This window comes from Miniopterus natalensis, chromosome 8, assembly GCF_054644295.1.
Source record: "Miniopterus natalensis isolate mMinNat1 chromosome 8, mMinNat1.hap1, whole genome shotgun sequence".
Taxonomy (NCBI): domain Eukaryota; kingdom Metazoa; phylum Chordata; class Mammalia; order Chiroptera; family Miniopteridae; genus Miniopterus; species Miniopterus natalensis.
The window spans coordinates 80268864-80293457 of NC_142088.1; positions in this window are offsets into that span (position 1 = coordinate 80268864).

A 24594-nucleotide genomic window follows, 5' to 3' on the forward strand; every position below is an offset into this window, starting at 1 on the left:
TCTTTCTCTGACTGCTTATTTCACTTAGCATAATATTCTCCAGGTCCTACCATGCTATCTCATAGGATAAGGGATCCTTTTTTCTTTACAGCTATATAATATTCCATGATGTAAATGTTCCACATGATGCTTGATATGATTTCAATCCTCTTGAACTTGTAGAGACTTGTTTTGTGTTCCAACATGTGTTCTATCTTTGAGAATGTCCCATGTGCACTTGAGGAGAATGTATATTCTGCAGCTTTGGAGTGGAATGTTCTGTAAATGTCAATTAAATCCATCTGATCTAGTGTGTCATTTAGAATCACTGCTTCCTGATTTTTTTGTCTGGAAGATCTGCCCATAAAGTCAGTGGGGTGTTAAAGTCCCCTTCTATGACTATATTGATATCCATCTCTCCTTTAAAGTCCTCCAGAAGTTGGTTATCTTTTTTCAGGCTCTGTGAGTCTTTTGTTCTGAGGTGGGACTCTTGTAGACAGCATATATTTGGGTCATGTTTTTTATCCATTCAGATTCCCTATGTCTTTTGTTTGAAGCATTTAATACATTTATACTTCAGGTTATTACTGAGAGGTACTTATCTATTGCCATTTTATTTATTTATGCCTGTGTTTCCTTTCCCCTCTATTTCAACTTCTCATCACAGCAGCCCCTTTAATATTTTTTTTGCAATGCTGGTTTGGTGGTCATAAACAACTTTAGACTTTTTTTTTGGTCTGGGAAGCTCTTTATTTCACTATCTATTTTGAATGATAGCCTTGCTGGATAGAGTAGTCTTGTTTTCAGATCTTTGCTTTACATTACCTTGAGTACTTCATGCCATTCCCTTCTGGCCTATAAAGTTTCTGATGAGAAATCAGCTGACAGCCTTATGGGAGCACTTTTGTAGGTAACAAATTACTTTCTCTTGCTGTCTTTAAGATTCTCTCTTTGTCTTGAATTTTTGGTATTTTAATTATCATGTATCTGAATATAGGCCTCTTTGGGTTCTTCTTGCTTGGGACTGTCTGTGCCTCCTGAACTTGTGTGACACTTTCCTTGACCAGGTTAAGGAAGTTTTCTGCCATTATTTTTTCAAACAGCTTCTCTGACACTTGCTTACATTCTACTTCTTCTGGTACTGCTATGATGTGAATATTGTTATATTCCATGTTGTCCCTCAGCTCCCTTAAACTGTTCTCCTGTTTTTTGTTTTTTCTTGTTAGTTCTCTGACTGAGTGAATTTTTTTTATCCTGTCTTCTAATTTGCTGATCTGATCCTCAGCTTCCCTTAATCTGCTGTTCATTCCTTCCAATGATATTTTTATTTCTACCATGTCTTAATTTGCTTCATAGTTTCCATTTCTTTTCTCATGCTGTTGAGCACCTGTATGAACAATATTCTGAACTCTAAATCTAATAGATTGCTTATCTCCATTTCACTTAACTCTTCTTCTGGCGAATTCTTTTGTTCTTTCATCTGGGGCTTGTTTTTCTTGCCTCCCCCATTTTGACTGCCCATTTTGGCTGTCTGTTTGCATTTGTTTCAATGTATTAGGTATATCTGCTAGGACTCCCAGTCTTTTGGATGGTCTCTGGTGCAAACCAATGTCAGGTGCTGTTTGTGACTGCCTTGAGTACTGTGTTTGAAGCTTTCTGCCCTCCACAGTTTGTGGTTTCCTCTGCTGGGGCTCGGTGCTTTTGGCCAGACGAAGGTGTCCACCAACATCTGCTTTTCCAAGCCCTGTATCCAGAAGCAAATCACGCCAAGACTCAAAGCACCCAGAGGCTGTTATTCAGTCTCTTAATGAGCTTCAGGCTGTAGAAACTCCACAGGGTGGGACCAGACATTTTCCATCAGGGTGGGGAAACTGCTTTCCCCTCCCCAGGCAAAAGCTGCTTAGAAGGTAAAAGTCTGCCTGAGAAAGGTGTCCTCTGCAGTCTGGGGGAAAGATTCAGCACAGGGATCTCCATGGCTGCACTCTGAGCTCTACTCTTCTAAGCCAGCCCCCTGGATTTTCCTCATACAGCTCAGTCCACCGCCTTCCCTCCACCAGAGCCTGAGACGAGTGGCTGCACATGAAACTTTGTGCATTGGCCCTTTAAGAAGGTGCCTGAAGTCCAGCCATCTCTCCTTGTAGACTGAAACCCTGTTGCTTTTCACATCCAGTTTTTATGTGGCCCCGTCTCTCAGTTGTGGTGCTCTGAGCTGGAAAGCTCAGCTTGGGGTTTACAGCCCAGAGTTCTCAGTGAGAGCCTCCATAGCTGATATATCTCTCCAGACCTTCAGCTGCCACCAGCCAGCCCTCTCATGCCTAGGCACTTCCTACCAGTCTCCATATGGTCTCCACTTCATATCCATCATTATGAGGATGCTCTCCACCTAGTCTTCAGTTGATTATTTAGAGTGGTTTTTCTGTATTTCAGTTGTAATTCCAGTTTGGTCTTAGGAAAGTGTCGGTGTAGCTTCCTTTCAATCTGCTGCCATCTTGGAAAAAAACCAAATATATAAAATTTCAATGAAAGAAATAAAATTGTTAATTATTTTAGGTGGCATAATATTTATTGTGTCTGAAAATGTAAAAAGTTTGTACAAAACTATTACTTAACATGTGAAATTACCAATGATGGTGAATAAAAGTCTATATAGACTAATCAGTTCTATGTGCCAGTATCAAATGATTAATAAGTTGCTTCTGGACATTATTTTAATACCATTTACAGTTTGCCAAGTTCATTAAATTATCATAGTAAATCTAATGAAAATAGTATAATACCTTTGTATTGAACCAGGCTTATATAATAAGACAATATTGTCAAGTAGTCAATTCCCTGAAATTGATTCAGAGCTTGGTCCAATCCTACTAAAAATCCCAAGAAATATTTAATCTTGTTTATCAAAATTGACAAGTTAAATTTTAAATTTATATGAAGACTAGGGAAAATAGCTTTAGGACTTATATGAGTAGATATGAGGACTTATTAGAAAGATATAGTACAGCAGGCCTTCAAACAAAATTTTTTCATTTAACATCATTTTGTTATAATGTTGATGATATACCATAGGAAATTAACTGTTATTTATATTAATTAGTCTATGGTAAAATTGGTTTTGTAATATAAGCATACTTCACAGATTTCCCAGGTTTATTTCCTGATCACCACAATAGAGCCACTATTAAATAAAGTGAGTTGCAATTTTTTGCTGGTTGTGGGTCTTGTCTTCAGTTTATAAAATGCAACATCTGTGAAGCACAATGTAGTTAATTAAAATAAAATGAGGTAAGCCTATACATATTTTTTATGAAAGGCACAGGACTTATAGATGACATTAAATGAGAACTTACTGTATCAAGAACCTATAATATTGGTGCAGTCATTGCAAATAGATTGAAATAGAGACTAAAGAGTTCAAATACATATTCATATAACATAACAAATTGCCCATTTCAATTTGAAGATTAAATTTTTTTTCCCATAAATATTTTGGGTCATTTATACATTAATAGCAAGAAAAATATATTTTAATCTTTGCATACAAAATAATTCATAATCCTAGACTTCCATGTAAAAAGTAAAAAGTAGGACTTCTGGAAGAAAACAGCAAAAACTTAGAATTTCTTCATCATCTTTGGGTAAGCCAAACTTATTAAATGATACACTAAAGAGAACACTGATAAATTTGACTTCATTAGAATTATAAACTTTTATTCTGTAATTCACACCATTAATAAAAGGAAAACAGAAGTCACAAACTAGAAAAATATATTTATACTTTATATGCTTGAAAATGTATTATTGGCCACAATATATAAACATTACTATGAATCAATATGAAAATGACAATTCAATAAACAATTGAGCAAACTTTCTAAGAATCGTTTTATAAAAGATACTCAAATGAGCAATAAATATATGAAATAGTGCTTAACATTTAGTTATAAGAAAAATGCAAATAAAAACATGAAACATTATTATGTAACCACCAGCACATAAACAGGCAATGTTGTGTCTGGTAAAGATGTGCAGCAATTGGTGTGAGTGTGCATTGGTATAACCAGCTTAGAAAATTACTTGGCTGTATCAAAAAAAGTAGTCATATGACACCATGACACACCAGCTCCATACCTAGCAACACACCAAAAGAAATTAATACTAATGGCTTCCAAAATACTTGAATCATAATAGTCCAAAAGTGGAAATAACCCACACTTCCTTCAGTAACATAATGGATATCTAAACTGTAATATTTACATGACAGCATATTAAACAACAAAAAAATAAAACCATTAATAAAGACTTAAACAACATATAAGTCTCAAATACATAAGCTTAGGAAAAACTGAATTTTAAAAAATAAGATTGAAAAAATTTGTAGCATTTGAATTATATTTAAAATATATTCATTAATTAGATATTTTTGGAGTCTGACAGAAAAATTATTTTTAGTGTTTTATTTTAGATTACTATATACTACTGAAACTTCATTTTGATATGAATGTATTATGACTACAAACATAAAAATAAATATATGTGTGGCTACAATCTCTGACATTAATATTTGCATGGAAACTAATCTGAAAATATCTATACCAAATGGTTAACATTACATTTTAATAAGATTTAACTGATAAGATATTTATGAAGTTAGTTTCATTTTATAATATTCCATGGTATTATATCCTAAGTACAAATTGAATTTATAATATTAAAAATGTATTTATAATAGAATCTTCTGATATATATTATTTAATTAGGAAACCAATAGACATTATTACTTAAGTCAACTGTACAATAAGAAAATGATCATGAAAATACAAATTGAAAAATTGGCTTACACTTTATTGATTTAGTGGTTATTTTCAAAGTAAGGTTTTTGTTTTTTAAAAAATAAATTTGTGCTAATACTTCTATATGCTTTTAATTATATTTTGCATTGAATTTTAAACAATTCCAAGGTATAGATATCATTATCTTTATTTTATAAATAAAAGATTGTGAATGAGAAATATTTAATAATGTTCTAAGGGTCACAAACAAAATTACTGATTAAACAATGTTGTAAACCCATGATCTTTCTAATATGTCAACCTACCCTTGTTTATTTCTTATCAATTCATTTGTTGGAAAAAGATTTTTTCTGTGTCTATAAAGATACACAATTACAAACAGAATTAAATAGCATTTGGGTATATTTAAGACAAAAATGATCCATTATGTAAAATATTTGTTCACTAAAAATTTGCCATAGGATAAATTAAAAGAGGTGTCTACATTTCTCTTTTTATGCCCATTCTCAATATTGATTTATTTTAAAGCAGATTCTAACATATCATTGTATCTATAAATATTTCAATATGCATCTTTAAAAAGTAAGGACTCAAAAAAACACAGCATATAACATTATACAGAAATTCTATTAGAAATTATCAAATACAATGTTCAAATTTCACTGGTTATCTTATAAAATGATATCTTGTTGGTATCAAGATCCAAAATGAGGCCTATATATTACAATTGCTTATGTCTACTTTAATCCATAGTCACTAGTGGGAATGTAAACTGGTACAGCCACTATAGAAAGCAGTATGAAGGTTCCTCAAAAACCTAAGAAAGGAATTATCATATGGCGCAGCCATTCCCCTACTGAGTATCTACCCAAAAAATTTGAAAACATTTATTCACAAACATATGTATATGTATATATATAGATATGCATATGTGCACCCCTATGTTCACTGAAGCATTATTCACGGTGGCCATGACATGGAAACAACCCAAATGTCCTGCAATAGAGAAGTGGACAAAGAAGGTGTGGGACATGCACACAATGGATGCTACTCAGGCATAAGAAAGGATGCAACACTGCCATTTGCGACAGTGTGGATGGATATTATGCTAAGTGAAATAAGTCAGTCAGTCAGAAAAGGCTAAGAACCATATGATTTCACTCATATGTGGGATATAAAACTGAAACTCTTAGACACAGATAACAGTATGGTGGATACCAGAGGGAAGGTGGGTATGGGGGAAGAATAGGGTTAAAGGGGTTAAACATATGGAAATGGAAGATTATATGACTTTGAGTGGTGGGAACTCAATTTCTAAATCCAATATTGTTAAAAAATATTTGATGTTCCTCATGCTTGTAGACCAAAGCTTAAAGCCCTCATCTTGATATCTCATGCCTTCCAAAATTAAGCTTTCCTTTCCACCCAATTCCATGGGCCTTTTATTTTCTACTCTTGCCAGAAAAGGCACTCATTGCTCAAAATCGCATCACACTGATGTCTGGGTCTTCCCTTGGTTTATGTTATTTACCAAATACAAATTACCCTATTTTTTATGTCACTGTGTTAAACTCACCTATACTGTTGGGGGAGGTAACCAAGATTATGTTACCATTAGCTGTCCTTTGAGCTGGACCTTGGCAATCAGCGACTTCTTACCTCCACCCTTGTTCATGGCATGTGCAATCTTCCTACTGTTTCCACAGTGGGAGCTGTTTCAAGAACACAGCCTTGAGAAGAAAAGATATTCTGAAATAGTAATGGTATATGTGATGAACTCAGTTAAGGCCTCTATATAAAATTTAAGATTCTGGTGGGCACATGAAGAGACCTATTCATCTTGAGGTCACCCAAGACAAGCCTGGTAATTACTTTCCTTGCTTGTGAAAACTGTCACCTACCAATCTGGAGTGGTCTGTCTCTTTTTTCAGTCTCTACTTGCCATTCATGTACAGGAGCCAGGTTGTAAATCCACAACCGGGTGAAGCCGGGAGACCAAGAAATGGACTTTGGGAAAGAGACATCTTTAAGGAAAATCCAAAGTTGGCCATCAACCTCTGTGTGGGAGGGGCGACCCCTATGTTAGAGGCTGTGAACCACCATGGGACTATGGGGATGTCCTAGAAACATCATCTGCTTCAGAGTTTCAACACATAGTGCACTGTGGCAAAAACAGAAACAAAGGCGGCTGCGGTGGGCTGGCCACCACTGAGGGCAGTTCTGCTGGCCACTGAAGCCCAACTGGAGGCTAAAGCTCCGTTTAGAAAGTTGGAAGAAAAACTGAGGTTAGAGAAAGATCTGTGGTTGCCCACTGCTCTGCTACCATCCAGGCTGGAAGACAAGGTGAAAGAGCAGAACAATAAGTTGGCGACTTTCATGTGCCATTTTGCAAAACTCGGAGGGCACAAGTTGCTGTGCATGAAGGTCTGAGTGCTTGTGACAAAGCCTGATTAGGGCACTGAAAAGTAGAATCACTGATATGTGATTGGCAGTAAAATAGATGGAGTGTCCCTGTGCAAGCCAACCCCTAGTACAAAAGGAAACTTTAAGTAGTAATTCCCTTAGACTTCTGATAATAGAAACATATACCCAGGACTCCTAGGAGAAATATTGCCCTTTTTATTTGTCCTTGAAGTTGTAAATCTTATCACATCTTGAAATATAAACACCCAAGAGATAACTAAAACAAGGCCCAGGATTGTGTGAGACTGAAAAATAAAAGGGGGGAAAACTTTTTAAGCATAGACTGTTAGAGAAGTTTCCTAACCCACAATCTAGTTTGCAGCCTTCATAAGGTCACTTGTCAAGAGCTAAAGTATTGGAATGAAAGCTGGGGGAGGGCTCTATTTGTGTCTGTCTGTATGCTTATGTGTTTCTGCACATATATGTTATGCATATGTGATTGTTTTCTACCCCTTGAAAGTATTACCAAAATTAATTTGTAAAAGATCTCTATTTAACTGGCCCAAATAAAAGTAAGCTTTACTATAAATAGGGTACTTACGTAAAACTGAAACGGTTTTCTTTTGAACATGTTAAAACGACAGTATTCTTAGATTATTGGTCTGTTGTTGATGGGATTGTAAAAGTTTTTCTTTACCTTTTAAGTAATCTACCTAAAAAACAACTATTCTGTGTTTTATCAAAATAAGTTTCTGAGCTTCATGTTGCCTTCTCAGGTGTTTGATTATTAACAAAATGAAGTCTTCTCTATTAAAAGAGATAAGTTTTTTTTGTGTGTGTATTTTTTTACATCTATGTAATTTTATGTATTTGCCTTTAAAAACTTCATCACTTTGTGTAAATGGATAACTAAATATTGCTTCACAGTGACCTAGGATCCTATGAAATCAGGTGTTTTAAAACCTTTTGATATTTTGATATCTTCTTTAAAACAAATTCTAAGTGAAGTCTTGCTGACTTCTACCTAACACTGGGATTTTCTAGAGGGAGCCCATGGGGCATCTCAGAAGATGTGTTCTCTCTCCCAAGAAAAAATATATATTTTAAAATTTGCCTTCATGTGGGAGGGGCAACATTAAAACTTTCAAATGCTTCTCTATGGCTACCTGCAGAGCTCCACAATGTCATAGGATGGCAGTCTGTTCTCCTTACACATATCAGTAAAACGTGCCCATTACACTGATGATGTAATTCTAACATTAAAGACTTGCCTCCGTTGCAAGACAATTTTAGACTCTGCAGTAACATCTGTGATGGAGAGGCTGGGCAAAAAACCTATAGAAAATTTAGCTCGTAGATGTCGCTGTAAAGTTTTGGGGAGTTGTTTCGTCAAGTAAGATGTGCATTGTCCCAAAACCTGTGATTGGTAAGCTTTTGTGTAGCCTGTTTGGGATTTTGGAAGACTTTAATTCCCCACCTGGCACAGTGTCTTTGTTTCCTGTGCTACTTGGTCAAGAAAGGACAAACGTGGGACTGGAGATTAGAGCAACAACTGCCCTTTGAGAAAGCAAAAAACTAGTGAATCCAGTTAAGTTCTGGGCATCAGCATGCTGAGTACACTTTAAATAGATGTGTTTGTGACTCCGAATGGTAGAGTTTGGAAACTCTAGGAGAGTATCCCTGCGATTTTGGTTCTCACATACAGAAAGGGAACAGAAGCCTACATACCCCATAATCAACAGCTCCTCAAGTGTACACGGCTCTTCTCCAGGTCAAGCTTTTCACAAAGGGACAGCATATCATGGTAAGAACATCCCATCCTATCAAAGAGTAACTTAAAAATATGCTTTACCAACCCACCTCTGCCATGGATCAAACTCCATGTTGACTAAGTGGCATGAATATTTGCAACAGAGGAGCACCCTGTCCACCAGCCCAGGATCTCCAAAAATGCTGAGCCACGAGGCTCTGTACAGCATGTAGATCCTGCAAGTGTCCTGTTCCTCTTTGGCAGCCTCTGTGACCTGTAACTAGAGAATAAGGAAAATTCTCTTGCTGATGCCAGAAAATATATTAAAAAGACAATAGAAAAGGTCAAAGAGCTAGGTTTTTTAAAAACGATAAATAAATAGACAAACCTTTAGTGAGAATTATAAATACAAAAGTGGGCTGAAGTAAAATTAAAAATGGAAGAGGAGTTCTTACAACTGATACAACACAAATACAAAAAAATTGTAATATATAACCATGAACAATTATACAGCAACCAAAAACATGAAAAAAAGTGTATAAATATACACTTACCAAGGCTAAATAATGAGGAAAAGTAAAATAGGTACAGACCAATTTTAAAACAAACTGAAAATTATTAAAGAGATTGAATCAGTAATCAACAACCTCCTAACAAAAAAAGAAGTATAGGACCAGATGGCTTCACTGGTAAATTATACCAAACATTTAAATATGAATTAATACCAACACTCAACTCTTCAAAGGAAATTAAGAAAGAGGAGGGAACAATTCTAATTCCTTTGACAAAGCCAGCGCATTTCCCTGATACCAAAATCAGACCAAGAAACAGTAAAAAATAAAAGCCAATATCTCTGGTGAAGATACTCAACAAAATATTAACAAACAAAATTTAGTAATATGTTAAAAGACTCATACACCATAATCAAATGGGACTTACATAGGGATGCCAGGATGGTTCAGCATTTGCAAATCAATCCATGTTACACACTACATTATAAAATAAAGGGTACAGATTATATGATAGTCTCAATAGTTGTAGATAAAGCATTTGACAAATTCAACCTCCATTCATGATAAAAATGCAACAAAGTGTGTATAAAGGGAATGGATTTCAACATAGTAAAGACCACATACTACAGACCCACAGCTGATTTTATACACAACAGTAAAAAGCTAAGAGCTTTTCCTTTGAGATCAGGAAGAGTAGAAGGATGCCCATTTTTACCCATTTTATTCAACACAGTATGCATTCAGATAGGAAAGGAAGGAGTAAAATTTTCTCTGCTTGCCGATGACATATTACATATTGAAAACCCTGAAGAGTCAACCGAAAACCTGTTAGAACTAATGAATGCATTCACTAAAGTTGCCAGATTCAAAGTCTCTCTATAAAAATCAGGTGTGTTTCTACACTTACAACAAACTATAAGAAAGAAAAATTAAGAAACCTGTCCCATTTCAAGTTGCACCAAAAAGAATTAAATACTTAAAAAGAGATTTAACCAAGAAGATAAAACATCTGTATAATGAAAACTATAATACACTGATGAAAGAAATTGAAGAACATGAATTAATGAAAATATATGTTCATAGATTGAAAGAATTAATACTGTTAAAAGTCAGATTCATTACAACCTCTGTCAAAATTCCTATGGCAATTTTTACAGAAATACAGAAATCATAAAATTTGTATGAAACCACAGAAGACTCCAAACAGCCAAAGCAATCTTGTGTTAGAACAAAGCTGACAGCATCACACTTCCTTATTCAAACTATATTACAAAACTATAATAATCGAAAAATATGGTGTTGGCATAAGAAGACAGAGCAACGAAACAGGACAGAAAATCTCACTCATGCACCGTCAGTTAATGTGTGACAAAGGAGCCAACACTCTACAGGGGGAAGAAAGTCCCTTCAATAAATGGTGCTGGGAAACTGGACTGGCTCATGCAAAAGAACAACAAGGAGCTAAGCTCCTTGACATTGGTCTTGGAAATGATTTTTGAATTTGACACTGAGAAAAAAGGCAACAAAAGCAGGAATAAACAAGTGGGACTACGTCAAAATAAAAACCTTTTGTAATGCAAAGGAGATCATAAAAAAGAGAAAAGTTTGCAAATCATATTTCTAATAAGGAGTTAAAGGGAAAGTATGTAAAGAATTCATCCAAATCAATAGCAAAAAAAAAAAAAAAAATCTGATTAATAAGTGGGCAGAGAATCTAAAAAGTCATTTTTCTTAAGAAGATATTCCAGTGACCAAGTGGTACATGTAAAGGGGCACCTCATCACTCACTAATCCTCAGAGAAACACAAATCAAAACCAAAATGATACATCATTGACAACTGCTAAAATTGCTGTCATAAAATAAAAAAATGAAGTATGTTTTGAAACGATGTAGCGAAAAGGGAACCCTGTGCATTGATGGTCAGAATGTAAATTGGTGCAGCCGCTATGGAAAACAGTATGGAGGGTGCTTAGAAAATTAAACAAACCACAGCATATGATCCAGCAATTCCACTCCTGGATACATGCTGAAGGAAATGAAATGAGCATCTAGGGGACAGGCCTCTTCTCCGTGTTCACTGTAGCATTTTACATCAGCTGAGGCCTGGAAACAGCCTCAGTGTCCTCCACAGGAAGAACGGAAAAGAAACTGTGATATGTGCAATCCAGCCACAAAAATTAGGAATCCTGCCATTGTGACCATAGAGGTGGGCCTTGAATGCATAGGGTAAGTGAAATAATTCAGACAGAGAAAGCCGAATGCTATATGATCTCACCCACATGTAGAATCTAAAAACACTGAACTTACAGAAACAAAGCAGACGGTGGCTGCAGAGGCGGGGGTTGCTGGCTGTGTGCATGTGTGTATGTTGGAGGAAGGATTTGGTGGTCATAAAAACGTACAAACTTCAATTTCTGGGAATGTATATATACGGTTATAACAATAATGTATTATATTTGAAAGTTATATTTGCTAAGAGAGTAGATTTTAAAGTTCTCATTAAGAGAAAAAATTTAACTCTTGAGGTGATCAATGTTAACTAAACTGTGGTAATCATTTTATATTATATACATATTTCAAATTATTGTGGTGTACACTTCACTGATACCATAGTGTATGCCAATTATAGCTCAACAAAATTGTAAAAAATGAAATAATGCCATTAATAAAGAAAATTAAAGATCAGCAGTGAAAATAAAGAAAATTTCTCTTTGAATCTGTTATTACTTTTCCTTGTTTTTAGATCTATACACATTAAGAATATCTATATGCCCCTAACTATCTGAATGTCTAAATACTATTTGCTTTCCAGTCTCTCGGCCACTAATTTAACAGTTATCTTGCAGGGGAATTAGCAGCAGATGTCTGTATGTCATCCAAACCACCCTCATTTAATCCAAACTCAGATCCACAAATCTTCACTGCCTTGGAAATTCTCTGATGGCTCTAATCATGTTTCATTTTAAAAAGTCCTATATTTCATGTATTTCTTGGCGATATAGTTGGTTTGAAACAGCCCTGTACACCATTGTTAGCAGGGGCACTCTTGTGTAATATTTTTATAGGATACTTAAAGCTGCACAGTTGTACACATACCAGTAACCCTCCAGTCCATTTTGCAGCACCTGCTCCAATGAAGAATTAGCTACTTTATCTCTCCCATTTTTCCAAAACTGTCTACTTTTTGTATTATCTATGCCTTTGCACCCCCACAGTCAGAGTATTGAATTTATATAGTAGGTGTTTAATATATGCTTGTTGAATTAACTTATGTACAAATAAATAGCTATGTTTCGGTCTTAAGTATGTCTCCTCCATTAAAATCTAGAAAAAAGCTTAACTTTTCTTTACAACAGTCTTTCCAGTCATTATGTGAAGATAGGTGTTGTTTTTCCTACTTTTCCTATACAGGTTAGCTGTCCCCAGTGCCTTGCATTTGCTCCGCAAGATAATTCTTCCACTTTCTACACAACGAGTTCCAGTTTTCCATTTTCTTAATACATTTCAATATCCATTGCCAATCCAAATCTGTCATATCCCACTCTCATGTTACAATTTCAGGTATATTCATTCAAATATCAGTACTTTTCCTGTTATATTTTAATCTTATTCTGATTATCCTACCATTCATTCCTGAGAAATTTCTACACTATTAATTCTTTCTATGCCGTTTATTAGTAAAAAAAGTAACACAGAGAACTGGAGCTTTGTACAAACTGCGCAGTCTAATACTTTTGAAATTTTGGCTAGTCTGAATTCAGATGTACTGTTAAGTGTAAAATACACACTGAATTTCCAAGAATAAGTTGAAAAATATAAATTATCTCCCTAATAATTTTATATTGATTACATCTTAAAATGATAATATATTACATAGATTGAGTTAAATAAAATATATGATTGAAATTAATTTTACCAATTACAACTTACTTTTTAAATATATTGATTTAGGACCAGCTGGCATGGCTCAGCAATTGAGCATTGGCCTACAATCCAGTGGATCCCAGTTCAATTCCCAGCCAGGGCACATGCCAGGGCTGCAGGCTCGATCCCCAGCAAGGGGGGCCTGCAGGAGGCAGCCGATCAATGACTCTCTCATCATTGATGTTTCTATCTCTCTCTCCCCTTCCCTTCCTCTCTCTGAAATCAATAATAGATAGATGATAGATAGATAGATGATAGATAGATAGATGATAGATAGATAGATGATAGATAGATAGATGATAGATAGATGATAGATAGATAGATAGATAGATGATAGATGATAGATGATAGATAGATAGATGATGATAGATAGATAGATAGATAGATAGATAGATGATGATAGATAAATGATAGATGATGATAGATAGATAGATAGATGATAGATGATAGATAGATAGATAGATAGATAGATAGATAGATAGATAGATAGATAGATAATAGATAGATGATAGATGATAGATAGATAGATAGATGATAGATAGATAGATAGATGATAGATGATAGATAGATGATAGATAGATAGATAGATAGATAGATAGATAGATAGATAGATAGATAGATAGATGATAGATAGATAGATAGATAGATAATAGATAGATGATAGATAGATAGATAGATGATAGATAGATAGATAGATGATAGATGATAGATAGATGATAGATAGATAGATAGATGATAGATAGATAGATAGATAGATAGATAGATAGATAGATAGATAGATGATAGATAGATAGATAGATAGATGATAGATAGATGATAGATAGATAGATAGATAGATAGATAGATAGATAGATAGATAGATAGATAGATAGATAGATAGATAGATGATAGATAGATAGAGATAGATAGATAGATAGATAGATAGATAGATAGATAGATAGATAGATAGATAGATAGATAGATAGATAGATAGATAGATAGATAGATGATAGATAGATTTAAAAAATTTTTAATTGCATATTTGGATCTCCTTTGTGCCTCACATTTTATTCCTGATGACAACACTGGCTGAAAGCCACTCAGCTGTCCATTAACTCAAAGCTAGGCCTTGGTTTTTCTTATCTTAAGTCCATGTTGAGTATTTCCGCACATTTGTGGCTTAAGAAGAAACCAAATTCTACACAATCAAGTGACACAAAGTCTCCTTGTTTTGGAGGCCTTATAGAGGATTCTGCCTTGAACAATTTCATAAATTGACTCATTTATGATGAAGGACAGTAGAGCGCTGGAAATGTTCTCTTCATGATTTCGAAGGTAGAATCCACTCATTAATTCTTACATTAGTTCCTATTTACATCAGTTTCTATTTGCATCAACCCCCTTTAGACAGACTGAGTGAGGGAATGAAGTTCTCAGTGGCACTCTCATTTTTAAAGCTTAGTACCTGGCATGTGATGCGTGGAAGTTTAATTAGGGCATGGGAAGTCCCCTGCAGCAGGGTTCTGATTAGGAGAGTCCTCCCTTAGATAGCTTCCCGTGTACGTTTTGCATCACAAAAATTAAGGTATGACTTGTTCCCCATTCTGCTGGTCTCTGCCTTGCAGCTGATAGAAGCCTATTTTTATCTTACCATTGGAGGTTGCCTCTAGGGCTGCTGAATAATTAAGAGCCATGTTTCCTGTAGTTCCTCAGTAATAAGAGACTGAGGCCTTTTTCAATCATTAGTTAACAGAACACAGAGCTAAGGTTGCTGCTTAGAAAAGTAGTCACTTTTTATTGAGTGAAATTGGCACTTCTATTTGCACACCTTCTACCCTCAATTTGCAAGTTCCTTGATATTCCAGCACCAGTGTGAAAACCCACAGGCACTCTCAACACAGGTAGTGCTCATCTAACAGTCCAGGGAACCTGTCAGTGAACCTCACACTTAGCTACATATCTCCCTTTGGTAAATAACTTCTCATCTGAATTAATCTAAGACCCTCACACAAGATCCTAGTCAACTCACACTGTACTGAGAATTTAGGAAGTAAGATCCTCTAGTGTAATTGCTTCTCTTACACCCCACTTTTAATTCTCTGTGGCCCACCTGAACACCTTAGTCTGTGACTATTCAGTCTGCAGTGTGTGATATCCGTCGTGACAGGACTCAAAGTCAGCCACTTCTCTGGAATTCCCTCAGAGTGACAGTAGGAGAAAAACAAAATAAAACAAATAACCTCCTTGGTTTACATGTGATGCAACCACACAACCAAAGGAAATAGGTCTCCAGGGTCACATAGGTTAACAAAATACTATCAAAGGGGCATACTGTCAATTTGTATGTAACAACTAATTTCTTTTCATTGCTTCCTTAATGTCTAGCTTATTTCTTCATATTTCTCACTGCTTAGTTCATACCAGAAAACATTTTAACTAACTTGCTCCAATGTAAGGCTAAAGAAATGACCATCCTACCTCCAACGAATCCCCACTATTCTATCACCCAGTCCTACCCCTTTTCTTCAGAGCAACTATACTTTTTTTGAAATCATGAATTTGCTTAATTAGGTACCTATTTCTACCTTCTACTAGACTCTAAGTTCCGAGAGGTAAGAATCTTATTTATTTATTTTTTCTGTTTTATATCCAACATCTAGCACATTGTCTATACTATGACGGTTGCAACAGAACTGTGTGACAAGTGTTATTGAACCCAGAAGAGACGGCCTGTTTCGTATGGACACATGGGTGACACCGCAGCGGGCTGGTCAGGAGGGACTAGGCTAAGGTTCAGCTGGGCAACGGAATGTGTCCGACCAGGAGGGGGGATTGCAACGGAAGTTTGGGGAACTGAGTGAGCCACGGAATTTCTATCGTTGGGTTAACTAGGAGCAGAATCAATAACTTATATAAATCTATAAGACATACATCTCTTTGTACTTATCACTTATATTAATACTTTAACCCATTAAATATGCTCTATTCACTGGACCAGCCTAGGCGATTGTGTTTTCTTGTTTTCTGTATTTTACATAGTGTGTTTTTAAGTTTACTCTGACATTCTGTTACGACTGTTCACTTCTTTTTCTAGGATCCTTGTTATTATCTGCTGATTTTTTAAAAATGTATTTTCAAATTATTAGAGCTCAATGTAAGCACTCTTTGTCATAACATTAACTTAAATGATTCCTCCAATGATAGCTGCAATGTTCTAACTACTTCATCATTTTTCTGAAATGATATTTCTTTCTGCCTTTATTTTATGGATCTTTCCTGATTTGTGTGTTTGCCTATATTGATGTCTCCCTTCCTCTCTAAGTTTAAAGGGGAATCATAGGAAGAAATTTCAAATGTCTTTTAAGGGTATTAATCTCATACAATTCATGAATGAAGTCAAAGCTGAAAAGCAACATAGCACATCCTCTCTCCTTACTGCCCTGTTCTAACTAATCACAATAAAAACACGCACCGTTAAGCACATTAGTAAACAGCATTGCTGTTAATTATTTGCAGCTTTTAGGTAGAAAACAGCTGGGATACAAGCCCAAGTTTACCTGGGATTCAAATTCCAGGAACAGACAACATGAACTAAAATTAATTCCTTCCTAAAACTTAGACAAAAACACAATTTTTCTTATGGCCAAGCAGCTAAGAAAGAAAGGAATCTCTAATGCCAGAAACAATGAGAAGTAAGTATAGGGACTCTATGTAATTGTTTACGCTTTTGTGAATGTGTGTATTGAAGGAGAACATATTTAAATTTTTAATTATGTAGCAACATGCTCAGGCTCAGATATTCATACTCATACAGTGATTTGAGACGAAATGTTTAATAGCATGGTTAGAAAAGACAACACAGCTATTATATGTTAATGGACTGTACACCCTTACTGTAAATAATTCTCAAAAAGCGCCAAGAAAACTGCTGTGGGTCCCTCTCCTTACCCCTAAAATCCACCTGTCATCTTCTTTACTCTACTATGCTCCAGAACCCTGACCTGTGGAAACCACATCAACCAGTTTGTTTGCCTTCTGGGTTTAGATTGGGGTTCACCAAGGAGAATACAAGCTAGAAAATGAAGGTATGGAAGGGAGGTGGGAAGGGTGGTTATTTACTTCCCTAGCTTCTTATTTTCAGTTTTGCTACATACAGGTGCTTCCCTCAACTAAGGTAGGGGGCCATCTAATATAGTTTTACCAGCTCGCTTTCCTAACAAATGACTCTATCTTCTCTCTCCTTCAATCACAGTGTCACTGAGCATTTCTGTTACCATCCCTGAGGTATTATATTCTTTTTTATAGTTCTATCATTTTTACAAAAACAAACTCTATTATTTAGAATAGTTTAAGTTTACAGAAAAAATTGTGCAGAAAGTACAGTTTTCGTTTTCCCTCTTCTTGCAATTTGTTTGTTATTATAATCTCACATTATAGTACCTTTGTTACAATTGTTTAATAAATATTAATACAATATTATTAACTAAGGACCATAGTCTCCATTAGGGTTCACTCTTTGAGTTGTATTTCCATGGGTTTTGAGAAACGTACAATGCCATGTACCCACCGTTACAGTATCATACAGAACATTTTCACTGGCCTAAAAGTCCCTGTTCCATCTATTCATGTCTTCTTCCCTCTCTCAGGACACCTGGCAAATGCTGATCATTTTACTGTCTCCATAGTTTTGCCTTTTCCAGAATGTCATCTTATTTCACTTAGCTTAATACTCTCCAGGTCCATTAATGCAAGTCACAAAGAGTAAGATTTGTTGCTTTTTACTGCTGAGTAGTTTTCCGCTGGGTAAATGTACCACAGCTGTTTTATCCACTCATCTGTGGATGGAAACTTGAGCTGCTTCCAAATCTTGGCCATTGTAAATAGCACTGCAATGAGCATAGGGGCGCATATATTCTTTCAGATTAGTGTTTCCAGTTTCTTTGGCTATATTCCCAGGAGTGGAATCGCTGGGTCATAGGCAATTCTATTTTTAATTTCTTTTTTTTTATTCCTCACCTGAGGATATTTTCCCCTCATTACTTTTCAGAGAGAGTGGAAGGGAGTGAGAGAGAGAGAGAGAAATATCGATGTGAGAGACACACATTGAGTGGTTGCCTCCTGCACACTCCCTGCCTTTGGCCAGAATCAAAACCAGGACCCTTCAGTCCAAGGGCCAACACCCTAATCACTTAGCTAAACCATCTAGAGCCATTTTTAATATTTTGAGGCAGTTCCATACTTCTTTCCATAGTAACTACACCAATCTGCATTCCCACCAACAGTACACAAAAGTTCCCTTTTCTCCACATTCTCACCAACACCTGTTTGTTGATTTATTGATGGAGTCATTCTGGAAGGTATGAGGTGGTACCTCATTGTGGTTTTCATCTCTCTGATGATTAGTGACGTTGAGCATCTTTTCATATGTCTGTTGGCCATCTGCATGTCCTCTTTGGAGAAGTGTCTATTTAGGTCCTTTGCACATTTTTAAATTTGATTATTTGGATTTTTGGTCTTGAGTTGTATGAGTTCTTTACAATTTTTGGATATTAACTTTTATCAGATGTGTCATTGAGAAATATGTTCTCCCATTCAGTGGGCTGTCTTCATTTTGTTGATGGTTTCCTTTGCTGTGCGAAAAATTTTAGTTTGATATAGTCCCATTTGTTTATTTTTGTTTGTTTGTTTCCCTTGCCCAAGGAGGCATATCAGAAAGAAATATTGTTTCAAGAAATACCTGAGATTTTACTGTCTATGTTTTCTTCTAGGATTTTTATGTTTTCAACTATAGCATTTAACTCTAATCCATTTTGAGTTTTTCTTGTGTATGGTGCAAGAAGGTGGTCTAGTTTCATTTTTGCATGTATCTGTCCAATTTTCCCAACACCATTTATTGACTACACTATAGTTATCCCTGTATGTTCTTGCCTCCTTTATCAAATATTGATTGAGTGTAAAGGTGTGGGTTTATTTCTGGGCTCTCCATTTTTTTCCCATTGATCTATATCTGTTTCTATGCCAATACTATGCTGTTCAGATTACTGTGGCTTTGTAATATAGTTTCATATCAGGTAGTCTGATTCCTCCAACTTTGTTCTTCTTTCTAAAAATTGCTGTGGCTATTCAGAGTATTTTTGTTCCCATATTACATTTTTGGAATATTTGTTCTAGTTCTCTGAAATGCCACTGGTATCTTAATAGGAATTTTGTTGAATCTATAGATTGCTTTGTGTTGTATGGACATTGTAACAATGTTAATTCTTCTAATCTATGAACATGGTATATGCTTCTCCTTGGTTAAATTTATTCTTGGGTATTTCATTCTTTTTGATTCAATCATAACTAGAACTATTTTCTTACTTTTCCTTTCTGATAATTCATTACTAGTGTATAAAAATTCAACTGATTTCCAGATATTTATTTTGTATCCTGCTACATTACTGAATTCATATTTTAGTTCTGGCAGTTTTTTGGTGGAATCTTAAGGCTCTCTATATACAGTATCACGTCATTTGCAAATAATGACAGTTTTAGTTCCTCCTTTCCATTTTACATGCCTTTTATTTCTTCTTCTTGTCTGATTGCTGTGGTCGGGACTTCCAGTACTATATTGAATAAGAGTGGTGAAAGCAGACATGTCTGTCTTTATTCCTGATCTTAAAGGAAATATGTGTAGCTTTTGCTCATTGAGTATGATGTTGGCTGTGGGTTTGTCATATATGGCCTTTATTGCATTGAGGTATGTTCCCTCTATTCCCGCTTTGATGAGAATTTTTATCATAAATGAGTGCTAGATTTTATCAAATGTTTGTTTCTGCAGCTATTGATATGATCATGTGATTTTTATCATTAATTTTGTTATGTGGTATATCTCATTTATTGATTTGTGGATATTGTACCAACCTTGTACTCCAGAATAAATTCCACTTGATTATGGTGTATAATTTTTTAATGTATTGCTGGATCCAATTTCCTAATATTTTCTTGAGGATTTTAGCATTTAAGTTCTTCAGGGACTTTTTACTGTAATTTTCTTTCTTTGTAGTGTCTTTATCAGGTTTTGGAATTAGGATAAGGCTGGCCAGATAAAATAATCTGGGGCATATTCCCTCCTCTTGAATTTTTTGGAAGAGTTTGAGAAGGATAGGTGTTCTTTCTTTGAATGTTTGGTAAAATTCACCTGTGAAGCCATCTTGTCTAGGACTTTTATTTGGTGGAAGTTTTTTGACTGCTGCTTTGATTTTTGTGATTGCAATCGGTCTGTTCAGATTTTCTCTTTCTTCTTGATTCAGTTTTGGGAGATTATATGTTTCTAGGAATTTAGCCATATCCTCCAGATTGTCCAATTTTTTTGCCATATAGTTGCTCAGAATTTTTTCTTATAATCTCTTGTATTTTTGTGGAGTCAAATGTTACTTCTCCTTCATTTCTGATTTCACTTATTTGGGTCCCCTCTCTTTTGTTCTTGATGACTCTGGTTAAAGGTTTGTCAATCTTGTTTATCTTTTCAAATAACCGGCTCTTGCTTTCATTGATCATTTGTGTGGGTTTACATATTTTTATATTTTGTTTTGTTTATTCCTGATCTGGTCTTTATTATTCCCTTTCTTCTGCTCACTTTGGGCTTTGTTTGATGTTCTTTTCTAAGTTCCATTAAGTGTAAAGTTAGATTGTTTATTTAATATTTTTTTCTTTTTCTTCAGGTAAATCTATAATGCTATGAATTTCTCTCTTTAGACTGCCTTCTCTGTGTCCCATAGACTTTAAGTATTATGTTTTGACTTTCTTACAGCTTGTCTAAATCCTCTAATAATCCTTTATAATTTTTTATAAAATACCCTAATATGAATGAACCATATAATGTCTGCCAGGGCTGATATAGAGACCATGAGAAATGTGCCATTCACCTTGTGTTTAAATGGGGATAACACTCTTTTTCATGCTCAACAAAACAATACAAGAAACTTGAAGTTTAAATTAATTTTGCTTATATATTACAGGATTTATAAAAGTTAAATATTAACATAAAAGTCATTGAGAACATGTACACAATGATTCATTTGTCAAAAAAACAAAAGCTTAAAAATACTATAAAAGGCATGCTCATAGCTCAAGAACATGATTTTCTCAGACATATCAGTGATTTACTACATCAATAACAGAAGACAATAGAGAACCCTGAATTAACCCATTAAATGAATGTCTTTACAATGAGTAAACATAGGAAAATACTATAATAGGCATGTTTCTAAAAAGAAATTGTATATATACATACACACACGTACACACACATATGTATTCTACACTCTGGTAGCAACTCATAAACTTAGAAAGAGGGTCTGTAAACTTTAAGGTAAATGCAAGGAAATTTGCCCAAAATCCAAATCTAAAAAAAATGAAAAAACCATAAGAAAGAACTTCAAAGATATGGAAGACAGCATAAGATTTTCAACATTAGTCTAAAATAAATTCTAGAAGAAAAAAAAGTAGTATATCCTTTTGTAAATAGAGAACAGTTTGGGTGGAACTTCTCCATTACTAGTGGAAGCGGGGTTCTTGAAATACCTTGAGAAAAAGCGTTTTCTAAGACTTCCGAGGGATAGTACATGGTAGAAAGGTTTATTTGCATGAAATTATATCCCTTGGTTCCTAAAGTCCCACTTCCTTTAAACCAGTCCTGGGAAATGTGCAGCTGGGGATGCCGCAGAGCTGGAAGCGAGGCGGAGCGCAGAGTCCCTTTCCACGGCAGAGCCGAGTGCGTCAGCCCCGGCCAGCCCCAGTCCCCCTGCCCAGCGCGGGCGGGTCGGCAGGCCCAGACACCGGCAGGGCGCGGGGACCCTGCCCCTGCGACGGCGGCCAGGAGCCTGAGGGGCCAAGGGAGCAGCAGAGGGAACTCTTTGTTCAGGAGTTTAAATATCCAATCTCCCCACAGCCGCAGTGGCCAGGCTGCACACGGCCTCCGGTCTGCGCCCCGTTCCCAGGCCCGCCCCCGTCACCCAGACCTTGCTGAGCGCCCGTTCCCAGGCCCGCCCCCGTCACCCAGACCTTGCTGAGCGCCCGTTCCCAGGCCCGCCCCCGTCACCCAGACCTTGCTGAGCGCCCCGGTCCCAGGCCCGCCCCCGTCACCCAGACCTTGCTGAGCGCCCCCTTCCCAGGCCCGCCCCCGTCACCCAGACCTTGCTGAGCGCCCGTTCCCAGGCCCGCCCCCGTCACCCAGACCTTGCTGAGCGCCCCGGTCCCAGACCTTGCTGAGCGCCCGTTCCCAGGCCCGCCCCTGTCACCCAGACCTTGCTGAGCGCCCCGGTCCCAGGCCCGCCCCCGTCACCCAGACCTTGCTGAGCGCCCGCTGCCAGGCCCGCCCCCGTCACCCAGACCTTGCTGAGCGCCCCGGTCCCAGGCCCGCCCCCGTCACCCAGACCTTGCTGAGCGCCCGCTGCCAGGCCCGCCCCCGTCACCCAGACCTTGCTGAGCGCCCCGGTCCCAGGCCCGCCCCCGTCACCCAGACCTTGCTGAGCGCCCGCTGCCAGGCCCGCCCCCGTCACCCAGACCTTGCTGAGCGCCCGTTCCCAGGCCCGCCCCCGTCACCCAGACCTTGCTGAGCGCCCCGGTCCCAGGCCCGCCCCCGTCACCCAGACCTTGCTGAGCGCCCCGGTCCCAGGCCCGCCCCCGTCACCCAGACCTTGCTGAGCGCCCCGGTCCCAGGCCCGCCCCCGTCACCCAGACCTTGCTGAGCGCCCGGGTCCCAGGCCCGCCCCCGTCACCCAGACCTTGCTGAGCGCCCGTTCCCAGGCCCGCCCCCGTCACCCAGACCTTGCTGAGCGCCCCGGTCCCAGGCCCGCCCCCGTCACCCAGACCTTGCTGAGCGCCCGCTGCCAGGCCCGCCGGCGCCCACGGGAGCAGCCGGGAGGGTGTGAACGGCGGCTGCCCGCAGAGCCCTAGCTGGCGCCCGCACTGTCTGGCCTTCCCTTTGCTCCGCTCCTGTTCATAATGATCAGGTTATTACAATGACATCACTGTTACTAAATAGTAAAAACAACATCTGATATGGTTGCGGAACAGAGACGCCCCCGGGAGAGACCAAGCGGCGCTCGCGGGCCGAGGCCCAGCCCCGGAGTCAGGTGCCGCCCGCCGCGCCGCCCCCCCCGCCCCCCCCCCCCCCGGCCGCCGCGCCCCCCCGCCCGGCCGCCGCGCGCCCCCCCCCCCCCCCGGCCGCCGCGGGAGAGCGGCAATGGGGGCGGGGGGCGGCCGGTTTAGACCGAGTTTTCCCGTTTCAATATCACATCTGACAATGTTTCAGAATTGATTCAATCCCTAGATCTAAAACTGATTTGTAAAAAATAAACAATGTCAAAAAGGGTTTAAAATATCTTAGAGTGGGAAAGGTATATTTTCCGCAAAAGCAAGGAAATAGGTTGTGTTTTCAACAGCTGCAGCGTCTCCAAATACAATGGGGAAATATATTTAAACTGCTCGGGAAAATATACCCACTAAATCATCAATTAAGAATGAGACTGATTCTTTAGTAAGACGAAGCATGAGAGCGTGTTGCTCAAACCTGTGCTGAAACGCCCCCTGAAAGACCCACATGAGCTGCAGAAACAAATCCAACCTGACAAAGATGCACGGAACACCCTAAAAAGGAAACTTGAATAAGTGAGTTAGTTTAATGAACATTTTCTCTCCTGTCAGACCTTTCCATACACTCTAAAATATCTAGATTATTCAACCCTGGTATTTTATGTAATAACGTTTGCTTCTCTTCAATAATGAAAATAATGAATATTTTTTGTTTTGACAGTGAGGATAGATCCCCATTGAGTTGAAAATAAATGCCCCTAGTCGCACACTATATGATATGTACTTCGTGGCGCAGGCAGGAGTAGTTATCATTTAATTACTTCGCAAGATGTATTACAAGTTAATGGGGAAAATGAAAAGGGAGAAAGGTGAAGACCACACAGGTGCTCTTCCAATGTAAATATGTATACAAACCATCTTGTTAGTATTCAGACTTAATTGAGAACTTCTAGGTGAAGCTTGACTCCAGGTAATAACGATTCTTTGTTGCCCTGGGCATGCTCAGAACAGCCAAGTGTTTCCATGAAGGGAGTCATGCTATTTACAAGTTTTAAATGGCGCAAGGCAATCACTGTAAATTGATTTCTTACTAAATTGAGAACACTGGCTTTCATTTCTGTGTTAGATCCTTAGTTTATTCTTAATTCTTACTTTATGTTTACCTTACACCTAAAGGGT